This window comes from Ambystoma mexicanum, chromosome 4q (genome assembly GCF_040938575.1).
Source record: "Ambystoma mexicanum isolate Mex_15411 chromosome 4q, UKY_AmexF1_1, whole genome shotgun sequence".
NCBI lineage: Eukaryota > Metazoa > Chordata > Amphibia > Caudata > Ambystomatidae > Ambystoma > Ambystoma mexicanum.
The window spans coordinates 897,055,163-897,062,022 of NC_090928.1; positions in this window are offsets into that span (position 1 = coordinate 897,055,163).

Below are 6,860 nucleotides of genomic sequence, written 5' to 3' on the forward strand. Positions count from 1 at the left end.
TTGAAGTTTTTCTTCAATGACCACCCTTTTTCTTGTTTCTTTTTGTGTCGAAAAGATTTTTATCTCAGGCAGGCTTATTGCTTCGGTAATCTTCTCATCTGAATATGTTGATAAATCACATAAGTCGATTGACGAGGCAGAAGGCAAGCTTACTTGGTCTTTAGACTCTATTCTCCGGCGTTTATTTGGATTTGTGTTTTTTGTTAACGATAAGACACCAAGAGTCTTTGCTGTTACTGGAAACACTTCTTGAGGGTCAATTACTTTTTCTTGGGGCTTCGCGCAGTCAAACAGCGCTAGCTTGCTTGGAGTGGTGAGATTGCGAATAAAGGTTTTTGCTGCCTGGCGTGGTGGTTTCTTTGAGTTAGTTTTGTGCTCCAGCGGCAATGGCTTCTTTTTTTAATTTTAAGTCGTATTTGTTTTACCTTTCACGTTCCAGGTTCCCACTTTAGCCGACCCTGAAAAAATTCCGAAAGAGGAAAAAGGGTTTGTTTTGTCATTGTCCGTTGAGACAACAGTGTCGTAGTTTTTGTCTTTCGCCAGAGTCGATAGGCCTTCATTAGTGCCACTTACGTTTTCTTCTGTTAGCCTTTTTGAAGATCTTTCTTGTGGAAGATCACTTGGTAATTTTGGAGGATTTTGGTTGTCAACTGAATCTGTTGTGCCAGGATTGTGCGTAGGTTCAATTTGTCGGCCACCATTGATCGCGCACTGTGCAATGTTATTTGTAGTTTTCATTGCAATGGTGACAGTAGGATATAGACCTGCCAGAGGTCTATGTACTGCTTCGATGTTTGCGTCCGAGTCTCCATGTCCTTTTGCCAGAGAAGATGGTTCTCTGCTGACTCGGCTCGAGCTTGGGCAAGAAGCATGGGAGTCCTTGTCATGATCTCTGCTTCCAAAAGATCAGGACTTGCCCGACTCCCTTGGAAGCAGACCCATAATCCCGGTTCCGAGTGCCAGCCAGTCCCAATTGGGACCTTTTGGACCCTGTCCTGGCGCCAGTGGCACCAGGCTCATAAAGATGCCCAGTCCCAGCGCTGGAAGCGCCGGGCTCATAATGCTTGGGTGGACTTACCTGCAGCAGACCATGCTGCTTACTTACCTGCCAGTTGAACCCCTGATCCTCTTCTGTTTGGGACTACTTTTCCTGTTGGGTGGGGCAGGAGCCACTCCCTAGGTTCAGAACACTGGAACTCTTCTGGAAAGCAGGAACTCTTTTCTTACCTAGGCGTGGCTGTGGAAGGAGACACCTAAGCACTACAGGAGGCTATTTAAACCACACCCGATGGATGAATCTTGCTTTGCGTTATTCTGCATTCTCTGCAGCAGAACGCTCATCGTGTCTTCTGCTTCTGATCCTGGGCCTAAGGGAACAAAGGCTTACCATCCTGGAATCCAGTCTTCAGCAGCACCTGTAAAGACAAAGAAAGAACAGGTTAGCACTACGGTCTTCAGTGGCAGCGCATCTCTTACCTGGTCCATCGGCTGTCACCAACGCCTCGCGCTGCATTTCGGCATCTGAAAGACAAAGGCTTACCTACTCTTCGCATGCTCCGGAGGCCTTCGCACTGCATTCCGGCATCTGAAAGACAAAAGCTTACCAGCTCTTCGCACGCTCCGGAGGCCTTCGGCGCTGCATCCCGCATCTGAAAGACAAAAGAAGGTGCGTTTAAAGACATTGGGCAACTTTATTACTCACGTGCCATTACTCCTTCCCACGCCGAATCCAGTGGGTATTCCAGCACCCTTCAGCTTCTCTAAAGCTCCAAACTTGTACCTGCAAGATAAAAGGGACAGTTAGTGCGCATCGTGAAGCAGGCTACAAGCGCTTACTTACGTGCTTCCAGGCGCTTCTATTCCTCACGCGGGTTTGATCCTCAACTCTCATCAGCCCGCCATCCGCCATCGCCAGAACCCTGCAAAACAAGAGATATCATTACAAAAGACTTTTAAGACATTTGAAGTGCCCAGAACTTACCGTTCGTGCAGTTAACGACGGACAGCAGTCCTCTGAGGTCAAGAGGCCTGCACCCTTATCCAGTGAAGAAACTGGTTACGGCACCCTGCCCCGAGGCAGATGGAGAGCTCGGCGTTCACTTACCTAAGGTGAGGGCGTTAACCTTTGGGGTTCTACAGGAGAAGAGAAAGGGAAGAGGAGAGAGGCACCCAATAACCCCAGTTCATTAATCCCATATTTTCTATCTGCAGACATCTTACTCTTCGAGTCAGACATACAGTGCACAGAGGTCCAGCCCAAAGAGCCAACCGTGTGTTACACATCACCTTTGAAGATACGGCATTCACCCAGTCAAGACCGGCGCCTCTGCGGGAATCAGGTGAGCGTTACAGTCCTCTCTAATTTCATTTTGATGCATCCATTTGATGGATTCAAGTAACGCTGCCATTAGATCATTTTTAGAGGATTGATCTTTTGTCATATGCTCTTTTTGTATTGACTGCCATCGCATCGATTGTTCTGCTTCGTGGGCAATCTTAGACTGAAGAAACTTTGTGAACTCCTCAATTGCTGTTATTTTTTAAAGTAAATTTGTCATCATTAACGTTTGATTATTTATGGTCTCTTGTAGAGACTGGTAAAGGTTGATAAACGGGCATAGCGCTGTGGCTATCGCCGCCAAAACGTTATTGTGAATTTGTCGCTGCTGTTGACAGATTAGGTTTGATTCCTGAGTCACGATTGATGTTGCTTTCATTTTCTTGCGTTTTACATCTGTTTTGGGTGTTTTTTACTTCGTCCTCATTTTTTTCGTGCTGCGCTTTAATAGCCGCTGTAGATAAATTTAGCGTAGAATCCCATTGGTTAGTTGACTTTAGTTCGAAGTTTTTTTTGTCAGGTAGTTTTGTTATTGGGGTGCTTGACACCTGGCCTCCGAGCTATAGGACTGTTTTGCCACATCGTGCGTCCTTTTTTCTTCATTCTTTTTGTATAACTCCGTTTGAAAACTTGCTGTTAGTTTAGCTTTGACGGCAAGATAGTCAGCCTTTCATTTTTCAGTCAGGCGGCTATCTCGGGCTTTTTGAGCTGTCTGACTCTGGGGTTTGATTTTTCTTGTAATTTCACGCTTATTAGCTAATCCAGAGGGAGAGATGAATGTTGTAGGAACATTTCTCATTGGAGCTCTGATCTGATTTAACTGACCCTCGACGCTCTTTATGTCACTTATGCCAGACTCTGCTTTATTTTTCATCAGGGTCTCCACTTGGGGGATTGTAGGCATTATGCTCGTTTTACTGCTATTGACTTTGATGCACGGAATGTTAATCTCAGATGGCGCATTGTCAATGGTGAGATTGTTTTCAGACAATTTGCTAGTTTGGCTTGTTGCGTTCAAAAGTTCAAGATCGGTTACTTCGAATGGAGATTGAAACAGTTCCGAGTTTATTTCTACTGAGTCGTCATTGAGCGGAGAATGTGTTAATTGACAACAGTCAGTCATTGATTTTCCAATCTGCGCAGGCGATGTAAGTAGTTGAAATACTTGTTTCGAGTCGACTCTACCTGGACGTTTCACCATTTCTTCGCGTAACCCAGATGCTTTAACCGCTAAAGTATAATGAGAGGGTATCTGAATGTTCCGTTTTGTGGTCAGGCAGTTAACAGTGGTGTCTCCTGTTAGATGCGATGTATTGGGTGTGTCATTAATTTCATGACTGACATTTCCCCCGTCAATTAGCTGGCTTACCTTTACTTTACGTCCAGAAGGTTTTGCCATCGTCCAAGGATTCAAGAGACAACGTTGTTGTAGGGTTTTTCCCCTTGTTTATGGGCCGGCATCCAACATTTCCAGCACATGTAGACAGGCAGACGTTTGTGTCTTCATTGTAGATGTAGAGTTCACCGGCTTACAGCGCACAGCGAACAGCCAACAGTCGTAAACTTGCGCCCTTTACTGACGCGGGCTTCATGCCACAAGGGCGTCAGGGAGCGAGTTTTGTTGTGTGCCCTGCAAGGGGGCATGTCCACCTTCAGCGCCGGCTTCCAGCAGGCAAGGCGAGTGTTCAGCTGTGATCAGCTGTAGCAACGCCGGCGTGTGATTTCTTCAGAACGCGCCGGGGTGTGTCAGCGCTCGCTTTCACAAAATAAGGCTGCAATCAGAAGAGAGAGGGAACGTTCATTTAGCACAGCACAGCCACAGCCAACAGTCGTAAACTCGCGCCCTTTACTGACGCGGGCTTCATGCCACAAGGGCGTCGGGGAGCGAGTTTTGTTGTGTGCCCTGCAAGGGGGCATGTGTCCACCTTCAGCGCCGGCTTCCAGCAGGTGAGGCGAGTGTTCAGCTGTGATTAGCTGTAGCAACGCCGGCGTGTGATTTTTTCAGAACGCGCCGGGGTGTCACAGCGATCGCTTTCACAAAATAAGGCTGCAATCAGAAGAGAGAGGGAACGTTCATTTAGCACAGCACAGCACACTTTGAATGGAAGTCCAAGGTCCCAGATTGCAGGCGGAAAGGCATTGAGTGGAGAATTATTACATACTTAGAAATAAAGTCTGTATTCTGTGAAAAACCTGAGGGTATTCTCCCTACTACGCCCCATGGATCCTCTGCGCAGAGGGTCAGGGAAAGGCCATTGCTCTCGGATCCTGACCCTGGGGGTGGACAAGCGAGGGAGGATCACCTGGTTGGAGGTTCTGTGGGGACTGGGAGTGTTATTCTCTTGGGAGAGACATGGTAACCCCCCTTTCCTTACATGGACCTACCCTCCCTTACCTCAACCTTCATGGGCTATTTTCATTCAGGCCCTATATTACCTTATTAAAATCCAATACTGAGAAGAGGGAGAAACAACTAGGAGTAATACACTCCTGTACAATGCTCCTTCTCAAACCGCAGTTATACTTTTCAGTCTGCTTGTCCACCACCTCTTCCTCCTGTGATCTCACCCGAACCATCCACGCCATCCTTCTTCCTGTCCCCTTCCTTACACTCCTTCCCCTCTCGTAATTTGCCAGGGATCCTGTCCAATTATGCTGCGCTTTTTACTCCTTGGATATGCATGTGTGGGGCAAAGTAAATAAGTGAAATGGCATTGGCGTCTACTTTCTAACTACGCAAAAATGTTATCTCCACCGCCTGCTTCTCTATATAAAGATTTGGCAATTATGATCATTAAAGAATCACCATCGTCTATGTTGAAATTTAAAACTAAAATGAACCTTATACTATCCACAAAAATGATTTCTAAAGAAGATCTAATATTGGGCCTTCCTTCATGCAAACTTAAATTCCAATGCTTCCACTGGTGTGTTTTGGTGGACAACATCAGTAAAAGTAAAGCATTTTACGAATATGCTAAATTAACACGTCAGTGGGGGCAATATGCCAAGTATCTGGAGAAGTTTCCCTGTTATAAAGCTAGACACAAGTATTTAAGATTCCGTCTGAATCAACTTCAAACTAATGAAAAATTAATGATTTGGTATTGTGCAAAAGAAACAGTAAATGCTGGACAATGTAGATTTTGTGTAGGAGTGAATGCCTTGGAAACATTCAAGCATTTGACAGTCTACTGCTCTGCCTTTGAACCTGTAAGAAAACAAATACTGGGTGATTATCTATTCTCAGACTCAGGACTTAGTAGAGAAACCTTGTGGCAAAGATGTATGTGGGGAAGGAGCCAATCTCTGACCCTTTCCTTAACTTTGTTTATAAGGTTCTTAGAACGTAAACTGCTGGATAAAAGACTAAACTACTATAATGTAGACTGTATTAAGAAAAGAGAAGATTTTTAGTCCTTTACCTCCTTATACTTGAATCGATACATGGTTTAGATAAAGTTTGTATGTACTAAATGAAGCATATGATGTTGCGTTGTCAAGACAAACTGTTTATACTAAGAGCTTTCTGTATTGATGTATGTTGTGTCAGAAATGTGTTTCTTGTTTTAAACTTCTGGGAAGATTTTAATGAGATTTTAGTTGTATTAGTTTTATTGGGTTGTATGGATGAATGGCTCATCTGTTTATAAGATTTCTGTTTTTTTCATGTAATTGTAATTATGAAATTGTAAAGGTATCTCCTTGTATTTACCATATACAATAAATAACATTAAAATAAAAAGTAAATAAAAGGGGGCTAAGCCCTGCTCACTTTCTCCACACGGGACTGTTGCAGAGCATCGTTGGCTGTCCAGGCAGCGACCATCTCCTGTTCGTGGTAGTAGACTCTTTGTTGCAGGCTTATACTGTAAATACCTGAGATTCATGTTCTGCCCTTTTCCTCAGTCCCTGGTGGCCTAGGACCTGTATAGCTGTTGGTGAGGGCTTTTCGCTGGGTGGGATCCTGCACACTCTCCTCTTTCATAGATGGGCCGGCTTCGGGGCATCGTGGGTTTGTCAGCACAGCTTGTGGCTCTGTGCCTTTTCTGAAATGGCCGAGTGTAATGCAGTGCCGGTGCTTCCGCTGCATGTCGCCTCTCCTCTCCAAGACTTTCTCCACTGTCTTTGGTACTGCTTGTCTTCAGTGAAACCCAGCGAGCACCTAGGTTAGGAGGTATGGTTCTACCCACAAGCATTTCAGCAAAGAGGCGATGAGTGGGTCGGAAAAGGGGCCTTTTGGGCAGCTTCATTCCAGGATAGACATGACTGCGGGGTTCATCTCCCATCTTACTAGCCTGGTGACTTCCTGAAGAGTGTTCTCGATTCTTGCCAATTTTCAGCATACTTGGGAATTCGACTAAACCACAATGCATGCTTGCTCTAAAGTTCCAGAATTGTTGGTCGGGTCTAGTGCTGCACAAGTTCAGTAAACTGCTGTTTTTCCAAAAGGTATCTGGGTTAACCCTGTTGCTACCTGTTAACGTATCTAGGCAATTTCAGCACAGGAAATTAGTGGAAA